The sequence below is a fragment of the Leucopleurus acutus genome (assembly GCF_964270905.1).
Source record: "Leucopleurus acutus genome assembly, chromosome: 6".
NCBI lineage: Eukaryota > Metazoa > Chordata > Mammalia > Artiodactyla > Delphinidae > Leucopleurus > Leucopleurus acutus.
In genome coordinates, this window is record NC_139149.1 from 3,838,655 (window position 1) to 3,851,759 (window position 13,105).

Here is a 13,105-nt window from a genome sequence, read left to right on the forward strand (position 1 = left end):
CATTACCTAATCACCTTCCAAAGCCCCCACTTCTAAATACCAACCCATTGGGGGTTAGGTTTCAACACATGAATGTTGGGAAGACACAAACATTCAGTCTATAGCAGGGATTATTTCTTACTATTCTGTTCCATTGATTTATTTGTGCATCCTTAGCCAAGACTATGCTATTTTAATTACTGTGGCCTTGTAAAATTGGTATTACTTCTTCCTTAAATGTTTTATAGAATTCATCAGTGAAGCTATATAACCTTGGAGATTTTCTTTATAGGACAGTTTTAAATTACAGATTCAACTGTTTTCTTCTACCAATATAGGACTATTCAGATTTTCGATTTTTTTCTTGTGTCAGTTTTGGAAAGTCATATTTTTCAGGAAATCTATTTCTTCTGAATAAGTACATTTATTGCTATGAAGTTATTCATACAATACTTTTTATACCCTTTTATTTTGGTAAGAAACTATTGGTATCACCCTTTTTATTTCTGTTGTTGGTAATTTATGTTTTTCTGAAAACAATTTTGCTAGGGTGTAACAATTCTATTACTTTTTTTAAAAAGCCAGTGTTTGCGGGGAGGGAGGGATTCTCTTTCTATTTTTCTTTTTTTTGAAGTATAGTTGATTTACAATATTATGTTAGTTTCAGGTGTACAGCAAAGTGATTGAGTTATCTATCTCTCTCTATATATATTCTTTTTCAGATTTTTTTCCATTATAGGTTATTGTAAGATATTAAATATAGTTCCCTGTGCTATACAGTAAGTCCTTGTTGTTTATCTATTTTATATGTAGTAGTGTGTATCTGTTAATTCCAAACTCCTAATTTATTCCTGGGGGAAGGGGTGGATTTTCTTATTTGTTCATCTGTTTTCTAGTTCATTAACCTCTGGGTTTTTTTTAATATTTATTTATTTAGGCTGCACTGGGTCTTAGTTGCGGCATGTGGGATCTTCGTTGCGGCACGTGAACTCTTAGTTGCAGCATGCGGGCTTCTTAGTTGTGGCATGTGAACTCTTAGTTGCAGCATGCGTGTGGGATCTAGTTCCTTGACCAGGGATCGAACCCAGGCCCCCTGCATTGGGAGAACAGAGTCTTACCCACTGGACCACCAGGGAAGTCCCTGACCTCTGTTCTTATCTTTATTATTTCTTCACTTGTACTTTCTTTGGATTTAATTTGCTTCTGTTTTCTAACGTTTTTGAGGTAGAAGTTTAGATAATTGATTTTAAACTTTTCTTGTTTCTGCTATATGTATTTGGTGTACTAACTTTCTCTTTGAGCATTCATTTAGCTGCATCTCACAAATTTTGATGTTATTTTTTCATTATTTCATTAGTTCAACATATTTTCCAGTTTCCATTGTGATTTCTTCTTTGATCAAAGGAATATTTAGATGTGTATTATTTAGTTCTCTAATATTTGGGCATTTAAAAAGTTATCTTTTGTTACTTCAGTTCAATTTCGTGGTGATCAGAGAAAGTTTTGTATGATTTCAACCCTTTGAAATCTATTGAGACTTGTTTTACTTCCTAACATATGTTATATTTTGTGCATGATATTTGAAAAATTTAATTCTTCTCAGTAATACCTTGAGGATTCAGTATAAAGATTTTAAACATCTTTCATCAAATACAACGTATTCTGTATTTTGTTTTGTGAGGGTTAAGGGCAAATAAGTCAATTGCTTTTAACTTTTTTCTGCATCTTTACTTATTTTGGTGTCTGCCTGTTCTATCGATTACTAAGAGAGGGGTGTTCAATCTCTAATTATGACTGTGCATTTGCCTATTTCTTCTTCTGATTCTATCAATTTTTGCAAAGTATTTCAAAGCTTATTTGGTTGTATACACACTAAAAATTGTCACTTTTTTCTGAATTAATTGACCCATTTATGTTTACCAAATGTTCCTTTTAATTTCTGGTCACACTCCTTGTCTTGAGGTCTACTTTGAATATTTATTTATTTATTCATTTATTTATTTATTTGGCTGCACCGTGTCTCAGTTGCGGCTCACAGGATTTTCCTTGTGGCATGCGGGATCTTTAGTTGTGGCATGTGGGATCTAGTTCCCTGACCAGGGATCAAACCCGCCCCCCTGCACTGGGAGTGCAGAGTCTTAGCCACTGGACCTCCAGGGAAGTCCCTTGAGATCTACTTTGATATTAATATAGTCACCCCAACTTTCTCATGATTGGCATAGGCATGGTAGATGTTTTTTCATCTTTTAAAATTTCAACCACTTCGTGTCCTTATATTTAAAGTATGTCTCTTTTAAACAGCCTTATATTTAGGTTTTGTTTTTATCCAATGTGACAATTTCTTTGGAGTGTTTAGTTCATTTATATTTAATGTAATTACTAATATGGTTGGATTTAAGCCTAACAGCTTGCTTTTCATTACTGTTTGTCCTGTGTGCTTTTTGCTCCTCCTTTGCTGCTTTCTTCAGATTTATATCTTAGCATTCCATTTTATTTCCTCTCTTGGATTTTTTTTTTTTTTTTTTTTGGCTGTGTTGGGTCTTGCTTGCTTGTCCATGGGCTTTCTCTAGTTGCCCCGAGTGGGGGCTACTCTTCGTTACAGTGCGCAAGCTTTTCACTGCGGTGGCTTCCCTTGTTCTCTTGCGGTGGGCTCTAGGCGCGTGGGCTTCAGTATCTGTGGCTCGAGGGCTCTAGAGCGCAGGCTGAGTAGTTGTGGTGCATGGGCTTAGTTGCTCTACAGCATGTGGGATCTTCCCGGCTCAGGGCTCGAACCTGTGTCCCCTGCATTGGCAGGCGGATTCTTAACCACTGCGCCACCAGGGAAGCCTGGATATTTTTTAATTGCTTATTTTTATTAATTGCTCTAGGGATTATGATATTTAAAAATTATCATAATATACCTTGAATTTGTATTTCAGCACTTCACCTACAGTATAAAAAAAACAGGAAAACAAACAAAAATAAACAAAAAACCCCAACCCTTCGGAATCTAACTTTGAGACTCAGCCCTGGGCAGAGAGATGCAATATTTCTGCTGATTGAAAATGTGTGGGCTGGCTGGGAACCAGAAAGTCACTCAAAACCCATGTTTTGCAGGAGTTTGCAGGAGTGTGAGGGACCTCCAGGAGCTTCTAGAAAAAGTGGTCTCTGAATATTTAGACAACTGATAGATTCTGGTTTAGTCAGGATCCATTTTCTGCAACTTTTTGAATCATCTGGGGGACAGCCAGGAGGTTATCAAACTTCTTGTGATTTTCAGTACCCGCTGCCCATCTTTATTGCTCTCCCTTACAACTCGGCGGGGGGCGGGGAGAGTGTAGTTTAGGGAAATTTTTCTCCTAAGCATGTTTGTGACAAGCTCACTCCACTCGGCGATTCCATAAGACGTGTTATTTGGCCTCTCAAGATTGTGTTTTGGGGCTAGTTCGTCAGGACTTCTTGTCAGCCATTCCCACAAGCCTGCGCACGCCCTTGCCCCCGGCTCAGAGGGGAGATGCGATCACTGCAGGGGCTATACCGGGTCATTTTCTCCCAGCTGGCTCGGTTCCGGCGGCGTGTCCCAGTCGCACCCGTCTCCAGCCCGCGGAGCGCAGGTGTGCGCACCTCTTCCCTGGCTGTGGGGCGCCAGGCCAGCCCGCCTGGGTGTCCCCCCAAGTCCTTTCTGCAGCTCATCTCACCCGCCGCCCTGACCCTGTGGAGCCCCGGGACAGGGTGCGCACCCCCCGCTCTTTTTACGGCCCAAAGCGGGCAGCTTCCACGGGGAAGCGCCCCCCCTCCCACCGCCCCCGCGGTCCCAGGTAGAGCTGAGGTCGCCGAAGCCGGCAGGTGGCCCTGGAGGCTCTCTCCCTCGGGAGCATTTTCTGCCGCCGGAGGGGAGCGCGGCCCGGCATACTGCCGGACTGCGGGGTCGGGGGAGGGAGCTAGGCATGGAGGAGCGGATGGACTGGACTGGAGAAGGAGCGCGGAGGGAGGAGCGCTGGGAGGAAGGGGCCGAGCCGGGAGAGCCCCCGCCCCGGGAGGAAGGGGAGGAGGCCGGGTGTTTCCTGGAGCATTCCCGACCCGCCTCGGTGACTCATTCGGCCGGGAGACTCCCAGGGCCCGCCCGGGACCCCAGAGCCGCCGCCGCGGACCAAGGTGAGGAACGCTGCCGCTTCCGCCCCACCCCGCCGCCCAGGTGGGATCGGGACCTCGCTCGAAACCCGGCCGGGAGGGAGCTGGAAGGCGGCGGTGCCGGGCCGGGGCCCCGCGAGCGGCCGGGACTTGGACCTCGGCCGCGCGGCCTCCCCGGCTGCGCCGCCTCCCAGGATGGCCCTGGCCACCGCGCTCCGGCCCGGGAGTCGCGGACCCCTGCCCCAGCGCCCCCGGCACGTGGCGAAACTCCAGTGGGGACGGGGTACATTGGGGTTTTCCAGTTATTGTTGGAAAGCAAGGAGCAGGCGGTTTACGCTGAGGTCGTGCTTTGTGCCCCTCTCTGAGGGAAGGAGGGAGACTCTGGCCGAGCGAGACCATTTTGCAGATTCTTGGAGAGAGGAGTTTGGGGCTTTGTTAAGGAGCCGAGATTGTTACTTGGGCAGCGCGGTTCAGTATAGCCAGACTAAATTGTCTATTTCAAGCCTGAAATGCGTGCTCCTAATTCTCAGCGCTTGGTGGGCGGGAGAAAAGGGCGGAAGAGTAATTTGGCAATGGGGCTTAAGGAGCGTTTTCTAAGCCGAGAGAGGTGTCCGGACCACGTCCACTCTAGTGTCAGGTCTGAACGGCAGGATAGCGTTGGTTATGAAGCCCCGTGTTGGACGGTCTGCGCTTCTGTGGGAGACCTGGGAGTTTCCCTTTACAGGAGAGGAGGGTGCTGTGCGCCTCGCCGCACAGTGCTTGGCCGAAGCTGGTGAGCCGGGTGGTATTTCTTGGCCGTTATCGACGTGATTCCGTCAATGATCCGTGATTGAATCAGCAGTGATTCCCCTTGCCTAGCTCAGGTTGCTGTTCTTGACAGCTCACCAGCGGCTGCAGCGGCTCTGGGCTCGTGCTGGAAGATCCTGCCCGGGCCGCTCGGCTGGGGCGCCGGCCTGTGACGGTGCGCGCCGGTGCCTGCCGTCCCTTCTCCCTGAAGGCCCTTCGAGGTTTTCCGAGTAAAGCGCAGATCTACACGCACGGAGCTCGAAGAAAACATTCAGGGCCACGGCAGGTTTGCGTTTGTGGGAATTCAGTTAGGAAGGTGGTGCCAACGCTGCCTTCGCGCAGAGGCATCATCTCTGTGCCAGAGGCGAACCAGGGAAATGTGGTGGCAGACATTTCCTGTATTAATACATACATTTGTGTGCTCATAGGTCGCCCAAAGAAGAGTTACCCCCCAAGTGTTTTTGTTTTGTATGTGTGTTCACTTAAATTTATTTTCAAGTTTACACATAGTAAGATTCACTTTGTGGGGTACAGTTCAGTGAGTTTTAACAAATGCTTAGTGTAGTGTGACTCCCACCACAGTCAAGATACAGAACAGTTTTATCACCCCGCTGAACTCCTTCTTCCTGTCCCTTTGTAGGCAACCCCATTCCCAACTCCTGACCCCTGATCTGTTCTCCATTCCTACAGTTTTGCTTTTTCTAGAATGTCATACGTAGTTTTTGAGTCTGGTTAGTTCACTTAGCATAATGCGTTTGCGATTCATCCATACTCTAGTTTGTCCCTGGGGTAAAGACATTAAAGTTTAGAACTTGTACCACTAGGGTACAACCTGAGCCATTCAAATAACACTTTTGAGTCATGAGAAAAATTACAGAACTTCAGCTTATTAAAAAATTCAAACAGTACTCAGCTACATATACTAAAAGTGAAATTCCCTCAGTACTTCTATCTTGGTATGTAGCCTTTTCTGTGCATACACATAGGTTTTGTTTGTGTGTGTTCTTTTTGTAACATAATGAGATTATACTGCATGTAGCATCATACCTTTTCACTTAATGATCTCGGATTATTTAAAGATGTTGGAAATCTTAACATGTTGGCACATACAGTATATATACACATGGATAGCCTTCATTCCTTTTAATGGCTGTATATAGTGTAGCTGCATTACAATTTATTTAATCAACCACCTGTTAATTGACATTGTTATTTTACGTTTGTCACCCCCATAGTCAATGCTTGTGTGTATATCTATGTATATACTCAAGTTTATCATTCTGGAAGTAAATTAGGGTCTAAATAATAGCTAACATTCCTTGAGTACTTACTTTGCTCCAGCATTGTTCTAAGCCAGGGCTGCTTTTCCTGTAAAGGTCCAGATAGTGACTACTTACAACTTTGCAGGCCGTATGGTCTCTGTCACAGCCTCCCCAGTTGCACTGTTGCAACAGAAGTCGGCACAGTCTGTAATGAATGAGTATGGCTGTGCCCCAGTAGGACTTTGCTTGTAGAAGCAGACCACGGGCTGTAGTTTGCTAACTCCTGAGTGCTCTACATACTAATTATTCTCACGACCCTCAGAGGTGGGTGCAATTATTACTCCCACTTTATGGATGAGGAAACTGACCAAGAGGTGAAGTATGTGCCTAAAGTTACATGCCTGGTAAGTGGCAGAGCCAGACTTTGAATCCAGCCGTCTGACTGCACACTCATAAGTTAAAAATTAGAAAGAAGCACGGGCTTCCTTGGTGGCGCAGTGGTTGAGAGTCCACCTGCCGATGCAGGGGACACGGGTTCGTGCCCCGGTCCGGGAGGATCCCACATGCTGCGGAGCGGCTGGGCCCGTGAGCCATGGCCACTGAGCCTGCGCATCCGGAGCCTGTGCTCCGCAACGGGAGAGGCCACAACAGTGAGAGGCCCGTGTACCGCAAAAAAAAAAAGAAATTAGAAAGAAGCTGTCAGTAATGCCTTCTGCAAAATGTTAGACCCTAGGACCTGACCCTCACACACCTATTGAATCACTTACCTGTGATTATTTGAAGGCACTGTGCTTGCTCAGGTACCACTCCAGGAGCACCTGCCTCCACTCCCCAGGTGGGCCGGTGTTCCCTCAGTCTGTGTGACAGTCTGTGTCCTGGCTTTTGATCTGCGTTTCACTAGCACCGGTTTATAGAGGGGTCAGCTCAGTCAGTGCCTGGGGTTGCCCACTAGCCAGTGGGAAGAAAGATACATTTTGGCAGGTGTGATCAAGTTGGGTCTTGGCAAATCTACTGCTTTGACTGTTGTTGATGTCTGCTATGTGTTCACCTGAGCCCCGGTGGGTATGTTGCTTGGACTACCTTCGACCATTTTTCTTCTTTGGTATCATGGGAAAAGCACCTATTAGGTTGTGATGAAGATCAAATGAGGTGTAATATATATAGGAAATGTACTGTATAAGGGGCTGTCACTATTCGTGCTATGTTTTCTAAAGCTTTTATATAACTAACCAGTCCTAGCTACTCATTGTTTTTGCAACCAAAATAAGTATAGCATGGGTTAACCACATCTATGTAATTTAAAAACTTTATTTTAGCCAGGGCAGTAAGGTCAGAAAAATAAATAAAAGGCAGATTGGAAAGAGAAAATAAAATTGTCCCTTTTTGCAGATGGTATCTACATAGAAAATCCAAGGAATCTATGAAAAAACTATTAGAATTAGTAGGTGAAGTTTAACAAGGTCACAAAATGCAGTCAACACATGTAAGTCAGTCTTATTCTATATACAAGCAATGTGCAATTAGAAAGTGAAATTTTAAAAAATTCCATTTTCAGCAGCTTCAAAAAATCAAATACTTACATATAAATTTAATAAACCACATGCAGGATCTATATGCTGAAAACTACAAAATGCTGATGAATGAATCAAAGATCATGTAAATAAATGGAGAGGCACATTGTGGTCATGGGTTGGAACACTCAACATAGTAAAGATGTCAGTTCTCTCCAAATTGATCTATAGATTTAACACAATTCCAATCAAATACTGCAGCAAAAAAATATTTTAACTTTATTGATGTATAATGTACATACTATAAAATTTACCTACTTCAAGTGGGCAGTGATTTTTAGTAGATTTACGGAGTTGGGCAGCAGCACCATAACCCAGTTTTGGAACATACAGATCTCACCCCAGTAAGATCGCTCATGACTTTTCACAGTTAATCCCCATTCGTAGGCCCTATTCCAGCTAATCACTAATTTGCTTTCTTTTATAGATTTGCCGTTTCTGGACATTTAACATAAACGAAAGTGTACAATTTGTGGGCTTTATGTGTGGCTTCCTTCACTTAGCATAATGTTTTTGGAGTTTATCCCTGTTCTAGTATGTACCAGCATTTCATTCCTTTTTGTTGCATTGTATTCCATTGTATGGATATATCACGTTTTGTTTAACCATTCATTAGATCCATTTTTTGCCTGTTATGAATAACTGCTGCTATGAAGACTCATGTACAAGTCTTTATGTGGGCATATGTTATAATGTCTTTTGGATAGAAATCTAGAAGTGTTCTTGCTGGGTCATAAGATATTTTTGTTTATTAGAAGTCTCAGGAGGATGTTTTTTTTGTGTGTGTGTGTGGTATGTGGGCCTCTCAGTGTTGTGGCCTCTCCCGTTGCGGAGCACAGGCTCCGGACGTGCGGGCCCAGTGGCCATGGCTCACGGGCCCAGCCGCTCCGCGGCATGTGGGATCCTCCGGACCGGGGCACGAACCCGTGTCCCCTGCATCGGCAGGCGAACTCCCAACCACTTGCGCCACCAGGGAAGCCCAGGAGGATGTTTTTATAGATAAAAGACAAACTGACTCTAAAATTTATATGAAGGGGAAAATAAACTGGAATATCTGAAAAAAATGATTCAAAAATAAATTAGGGAAATCACCTTGCCTGATTTTTTTTTACTATAATAAAATATAAATAACCCCAAATTTACCATTTTAACCATTTTAAGTGTACAGTTTAGTAGCATTAAGTTGTACAGCCATTACCACTATCCATCCCCTAAACTTTTTCTTCATCCCAAACTGAACCTCTGCACTTATTTATTTCTTTATTTTCTTGAAGTATGGTTGATGTACGTTTCAGGTGTACAGCAAAGTGATTCCGTTTTGTATATATACACATATATATACACATACATATACATACACACACATATCTGTTCTTTTTCAGATCTTTTCCATTATAGGTTATTATAAGATATTGAATATAGTTCCCTGTGTTATACAGTAGGTTCTTGTTAATCTATTTTATATATAATAGTATCTGTTAATCTCAAATTCCCAATTTATCCCTTCCCCCACTTCCCCTTTGGTAACCATAAGTTTGTTTTCTATGTCTGTGTCTGCACCCACTTAAACACTAACTCCCCATTCCCTTATTCCTCCAGCTCTTGGTAGCAACCATTCTACTTCCTGTCTATGAACATGACTATTCCAGACACCAATTAAGCATTGCTATGAACATGGTAATTCAATGTTTAATTTCTTTGAGCAGTTGTCATACTGTTTTCCATAGCAGCTTCGCCAGCCTTTATGTGTACCAGCAATGCACAAGGGTTTCAGTTTCTTCACATCCTCACCAACACTTGTTATTTTCTGGTGTTTTTTTTTTTTTTAATAATAACCACCCTAATGGGTGTGAAGTAGTATCTCATTCTGGTTTTGATTTGCATTTCCCTAATGCTTAATGGTGTCAATCATCTCTTCATGTACTTATTTGCCATTTGTGTATCTTCTTTACAGAAATGTCTATTCAAATCCTTTGTCCATTTTTTAATCATGTTGTTTGTTTTTTTTAGTGTTGAGTTGTAGGAATTCTTTATATATTTTGGATAACAATCCCTTATCAGATATATGATTTGCAAATATTTTCTCCCATTCTGTGGGTTATCTTTTCATTCTCTTGTCCTTGGGTGCACAAAGGTTTTTAATTTTCATGTCCAGTTTATCTACTTTTTCTTTTGTTGCTAGTGCTTTTGGTGTCATATCCAAGAAATCATTGCCAACTCCAGTGTCATGAAGATTTTCTCATATGTTTTCTTCTAAGAGTTTTATAATTTTAGCTCTTCTGTTTAGCTTTTTGGTTCATTTGAGTTAATTTTGCATATATAGTATAAGGTGATGGTCCAATTTAATTCTTTTGCATGTGGATATCCAGTTTTCCCAGCACCATTTGTTAAAAAGACTGTCCTTTCTTCAGTGAATGGTCTTGACACCCTTGTTGAAAATCATTTGACCATATATACAAGGGTTTATTTCTGGGCTCTTTATTGTTTCATTGGTCAATGTGTCAGTCTTTATGCCAGTACCACACTATTTTGATTACTGTAGCTTTATAGTAAGTTTTGAAATCAGTAAATGTGAGACCTCCAGCTTTGTTGTTCTTTTTCAAGATTGTTTTTGCTATTCTGGGTCTTTTGAGATTCCATGTTAATCAAGGTGGGTTTTTCTATTTTTGCAAAAAATGCTTTTGGAATTTTGAAGGGGGTTACATTGAATCAGTAGATGGCTTTGGATTATATTGTAAATTTTCTTTATTTTTTATTTTTTGGCTGCCCCGTGTGGCTTGCAGGATCTTAGTTCCCTGACTAGGGATCAAACCCAGGCCTATGGCAGTGAGAGTGTGGAGTCCTAACCACTGGACTGCCAGGGAATTCCCTATATTGTCATCTTAATAATATTAAGTCTTCCAGTTCATGAACATGGAATATCTTTCCGTTTGTGTCTTTAATTTCTTTCAGCAGTGTTTTGTGATTTTTAAAATTTATTTATTTTATTTATTTATTTTGGCTGCGCCGTGTCTTATTTGCAGCATGCAGATCTTCGTTGCGGCATGCATGCGGGACCTAGTTCCCTGACCAGGGATTGAACCCAGGCCCCCTGCATTGGGAGCGCAGAGTCTTAACCACTGGACCACCAGGGAAGTCTGTGTTTTGTAATTTTTAGTGTATGAATCATTCACCTCCTTGGTTAAATTTATTCTTTTTTTTTTTTTTTTTTTTTTTTTTTTGGTTGCGTCGGGTCTTCATTGTGGCGTGTGGGTTTTCTTTCTCTAGTTGTGACTCACGGGCTCCGGAGACCCTGGGCTCTGTAGTTTGCAGCACATGGGCTCTCTTGTCGAGGCCCGCGAGCGCAATAGTTGTGGCGCCCAGGCTTAGTTGCCCCGCGGCATGTGGGATCAACCAGGGCTCGAAACCGTGTCCCCTGCTTTGGAAGGCGGATTCTTTACCACTGGACCACCAGGGAAGTTCCTAAATTTATGCTTAAGTTTTTTTTTCTTTTTGATGCTATTGTAAATGGAATTGTTTTCTTAATATTCTTTTTGGAATATTCATTGCTAATGTATAGAAATGCAGCTGATTTTTATGTGTTGCTTTTGTATCCTGCAGCTTTGCTTAATTCATTTATTAGCTGTAACAGGTTTTTTTGTGGTTTTTTAGGATTTTCTACATATAAGATCATGTTCTCTGTGGTTTCATGTATTCTGAGGTTGTTTCATCAGGTGAATATGTTAATAGTTGTTACATCTCACTGGTGGAGTGACCATTTTGTCATAATGTTTCTAGTGACAATTTTTGTTTCCAAGTCTATTTTGTCTAATATTTATCTAATATTAGTATAGCTACTTCTGGCCACTTTTGGTTTCTCTTTGCATGTTATATCTTTTCCCATCCTTTTCGTTTCACCCTCCCTGTATCTTTGAATTTAAAATTTGTCTCACAGCATGTTTTTTTAATCCATTCTATCAATGTCTGCCTTTTGATTGTCTTTCCATTTACACATAATGCAGATAACTTATATGGTAGGATTTACATTTGCCATTTTGTTATTTGTTCTTTTTATATCTGGAGACCCTTTGGCTATAAGTGAGGGGCTTAGGGACAGAGCTTACACTCTGTAGGAGCCAGTAGAGAACATAGCACCATGAATGGGGCTTAAATATGGCAACTTTGGCCTGAATTCAGGCTATCTAATAAGATTTCAGAGCACTCCAGGGATAAGATTTGCATTTATATGAACTTACTGTGTTAAAGCCCTCTCAGAACATGGTCTCAAGAACATAGGGATGTGTTTTTTACCTTTGTGTTGGTCTGAGCCTGGTGTGCACTTGTGCTCTTCAGCAGAAGCTCGTTGAGCATTCATTTACCTGGCTGTGCCCCCTTCCAACTTCATGACTGCCTCACCTCCACACAAGGCTGTGGGGACAGAAATCACAGGCCTTGAACTGTGGCTTTCACATTTTTTAGTTGTGAATAAGACAAATGGACAGTGATAGCTACTGTGACTTTTGAAACAAGCATATTTGTGATTTGTATTTATATCTCAGATACTTCACTCGCCAAGGTTGTCAGGCCCTGTTCTTCACTCTCTCTTGGGGGAGTTTTGTTCCACAGGAGAGAAAAACCAATGCCTAGAGAGCAGTGAGTTTCATCTTGGAACCTGATTTGACAGCCAGAATTTTACGTTCAGAGCTAGAATGGCCATTCCTTGTGCCTGTGTTGTCCTGGCCAGGACTGGGGTGGCAGGGGGAGGGTGGGTGATGATTCATCCTTGAAGATGCTCACAGAAGAAGGTATACTTTGCTCTGAAGAACCACACCGCCCCAAGTCAGAAGTGGTGATGAGGGTTTGCATTATATTTAAATCCCTATCTAAAGCTTGACCTACTCAAGCTGTTCCATTTGAAAGAATTTTTGTCTTTTTCCACAAATGCTGCTTGGAAGGACCAGTCTGCATAAAACCAATGAGCTTTAAAACCACCTGGACTCTTGACTGATTGGGGTTGTCTGTCCCCAGGGGTCATGGAATAACTAAGTGTGTTAAATCAAGCAGACCTGTGCATGTGCATGATAATTTCACAGATTCTGGAGAGTAAAGTTTTGCTCCTGCCCTGGAGACCACACGGATAAGGGTTTTGTACATGCAAGTTGGGTTTCTTCCTTTGCTTTGATTGAGGTGGGTGTGTGTGTATTAGTCAGAATTCTCCAGAGAAACAGAACCAATAGGGTATGTTTATATATAGAGAGAGATTTATTTTAAGGAATTGGCTCACGTGACCATGGAGGCTGGCAATTCTGAATTCAGAGTAGGCAGGCTGAGACCCAGGAAGAGTTGATGTTGCAGCTCGAGTCCAAAGGCCCTCTGGGGGCAGAATTCAAATCCAAAGAGGACCTCGGTTTTTTCTCT

General features: G+C 42.5%; 1 protein-coding gene across 2 annotated transcripts in view; it reads left to right on the forward strand.

The window, feature by feature from the left end:
- The first annotated feature begins 4,023 nt into the window (after window positions 1-4,023).
- The window catches only part of CYFIP1 (cytoplasmic FMR1 interacting protein 1), a 93,375-nt gene continuing 84,293 nt past the window's right edge, over window positions 4,024-13,105 (forward strand). For both annotated transcript variants that reach the window (XM_082840694.1, XM_082840693.1), the window contains exon 1: window positions 4,024-4,113. The gene's annotated coding sequence lies outside the window, so the exon portion shown is untranslated. The remainder of the gene's footprint in view (window positions 4,114-13,105) is intronic.